Below are 3,165 nucleotides of genomic sequence, written 5' to 3'. Positions count from 1 at the left end.
CCTCCACCCCCTTTTGCTCCTCAACCAGTTCCTATTATTCCTCAAGGTTTGGAACCAACCCCAATTAGTAAGCCGCATGTCAATAAGATTCGTAAGTATAAGGCTGAAGAATTTCGAGCTATTGCTGAAGATGATCCCAAAAGAGCTAAATTCTAGTTAGAGAATACATTCAAGGTTTTTGATGAGTTATCCTGTTCCCCGACTGAGTACGTTAAATATGCGGTATCGTTATTGAAAGATTCAGCTTTCCAATGGTGGAACACGTTCATTTCTGTTGTGCCAAGAGAGTGGATCACCTGGGAATTTTTCCAAACTGAGTTCCAAATGAAATATATTAGTCAAAGGTTTTTGGATCAGAAATGTAAAGAATTTCTAGAGCTTAAATGGGGCCATGTGACTGTGTCAGAGTATGAGTAAGAATTTGTTAAACCGAGCAAATATGCCCGGGAGTGTATTCTGATTGAGACTGCGATGTGTAAAAGATTTGAAGAAGGGTTAAACGAAGACATAAAGCTTCTAGTTGGAATTCTAGAACTGAAAGAGTTCATTGTACTGGTTGACCGGGTATAAAAGGCCGAAGAACAGAGTAAAGAGAAAAGATGTGCTAATTTTGAAACTAGAGACTCGATAAAGAGATCGTCTAGGAAGTCATATCAGTTAGTATCAAAGAAATAAAAAGAATATCACAACCGTTTTACAACTTCTGTGGGTCATTCTAGTAGAGACAGGTACCCGATGCTTGATAAACCGTAATTTATAGATATTTTTATCCTATGCTTAGAACATTTATGGATGATTTCTCCTTAGATTTGGTGATTTCGATGCTCCTACTCCTTTAATTTCATGTTTTATACTTAGTTGAGTATAGGATAGTAAAAAGAGCGAGAAACGAGCTAAAAACAGAGAAAATGGGCCAACATGGGAAATTAACACCGCCTGGACGTCCTCACACGGGTAGGCCACATGGCCGTGTCCATTTGGCAGAATCAAAACACGACTCACACGGGTAGACCACACGCCTGTGCCTATTTAATAGCCCTGACCACAGTCTGAAGCAATCGCACACGCGTGTGTCACATGGGTGTGTCCCTGTTGAGCCCAAGTATAGTCCTATTCGGAAAAGGGCACTTTTGAGGCTTTTAGGCATTCTAAAGCCTATTTAAACACCTGAGGGGGGAATGGGGGGACACGGAGTAGAAGGCAAGGAATTACTCAAGGAAAGCCAATTGATCCATCTTAGAAGTTGGATTCATCGTCGAGACTGAAGATCTCCCTTTAATTTCCTTCGGGAGTTTTGGGTTTTCTTTATGTTTTGTTATCTTTATTCTTTTGAGATGTTTTCTTTCATAATTATGAAGTAAACCCCCTAAATACCTGGGGAATGAAACCTAAGACGGATCTTGTTATTATTATCTGAATTGTATGATAAATATTTGACTTGTTCTTAATTATGTGTTCTTAATTCTTGTTTTAATTTTCCAGGATGTTGATTCAAGTTAATGCGCTTATTTAGAGGAGCAAAAGTCCCTGTCTAAGAGTACATTTTTCGTAATTAAGCGGAGTTGATTGTACGCCTAGAGATAGGGTGACAAGATTTTACCGGATTAGGGTGAAACCTAATAAGGGAGTCCATAGAACGAGTTAATGCAACACTAGGGTGTTAATTAGAAAGAGATTTCAATTAATCAACCTAGGGTTAGACATTATTAGTCTCGAGAGAGATAATAATATAACTTAGGGATTTCTACAGATCAAGTCAAATGAATAAATCGTCTGATTCAGAGTTAAATAACAAATGAAGTCTAGGTGGATTTTTCCTTCGGTATTGTCTTAATCAATCGAGTTTTCCCAAAAGCTTTTCCCCAATTTTCTCTCTGTGCACCCTTAGCTTAGTTAATTAGTTTAGATAAACAAATCCCTTAATTTCTAGGTTAGATAATAAAAAGAAAGTAATTACTAGTACTCTTGGTTCCTTTGGGTTCGACAATCCGATCTTGCTAAAGCTATACTACTATTCGATAGGTACACTTACCTTCATCGTGATAATAGTTAGTTTCAAGAACGATTAATTATAAATTTTTAAAACCTGTTGTGAATATCACGTACCAAGTTTTTGGCTCTGTTTCCGGGGAGCTAAGATTTTAGGAACACTCGATTTTTATTACTTTAGCCATTTTACTTTATTTGCAATTTAATTTTTTATTTTATTTTCTAATTTTCTCTTTTATTCTCTTCTAGCAAGTTTTTTTATAGTGTATGACTAGAAGAAACCCATCGGAACCATTACTTTTTGATAGTGAGATCGATCGCATAGCTCGTAGAAACCGAAGAGAAATAAGGTGAAACTTAAGATACACAGAGGAAGAGCAAGAGGATGATATTCAAACCACAACTGAGGAGATGGCTGAAAATAAGGAAAATCCGCTACCTCCTGCAATTGCCGCTAATCGAGTAAATCAGAATCATGCTCCACGCACTATGTATGATTATGCTAAACCAAATTTAACAGGAACTGAGTCAAGTATAGTTAGGCCTGCTATTGTTGCAAATAATTTTGAACTGAAACCTAACACGATTCAAATGATACAGCAATTTGTTCAGTTTGATGGTTTGCAGGATGGGGATCTAAACAATCACTTGGCAAATTTTCTGGAGTTTTACGACACATTTAAAATCAATGGGGTTTCTGACAATGCCATACGCCTTCGGTTATTTCCCTTTTCATTGAGGAACAAAGCTAAACATGTTGAACTTGTTACCACGAGGTTCAATCACAACTTGGGAACAAATGACCGAAAAGTTTTTACTAAAATATTTTCCGCCAGCTAAAACGGCTAAATTAAGGAATGATATCTCTTCTTTTGTGTAGATGGATCTAGAAACACTCTACGATGCATAGGAAAGATACAAGGATCTGTTGAGAAGGTGCCCTCACCATGGTCTACCACTCTGGCTACAGGTTCAAACTTTTCACAGTGGCCTGAATCCTTCAACTAGACAGATGGTTGATGCAGTCGCTGGTGGGACTATCAATAATAAGACACATGAGGATGCTATTGAATTTATAGAAGAGATGTCACTGAATAATTATCAGTGGGAAGTCATGACGATAAAGTCAACGAAAGTAGCCGGCATTTTTAACGTTGATTCGGTCACCATGCTCTC

At 37.6% G+C, this 3,165-nt stretch overlaps 1 non-coding gene across 1 annotated transcript; it reads right to left on the bottom strand.

Annotated features, from left to right (window-relative positions):
• Positions 1–2,836: 2,836 nt before the first annotated feature.
• Positions 2,837–2,943, bottom strand: LOC128287512 (small nucleolar RNA R71). The gene has a single exon (XR_008278212.1). It is a non-coding gene; the product is annotated as a small nucleolar RNA R71 (small nucleolar RNA).
• Between the last annotated feature and the right edge of the window lie 222 nt (positions 2,944–3,165).

Source organism: Gossypium arboreum, chromosome 13 (assembly GCF_025698485.1).
Source record: "Gossypium arboreum isolate Shixiya-1 chromosome 13, ASM2569848v2, whole genome shotgun sequence".
Classification (NCBI taxonomy): Eukaryota; Viridiplantae; Streptophyta; class Magnoliopsida; order Malvales; family Malvaceae; genus Gossypium; species Gossypium arboreum.
This window is presented reverse-complemented; position numbering and strand designations above follow the sequence as displayed.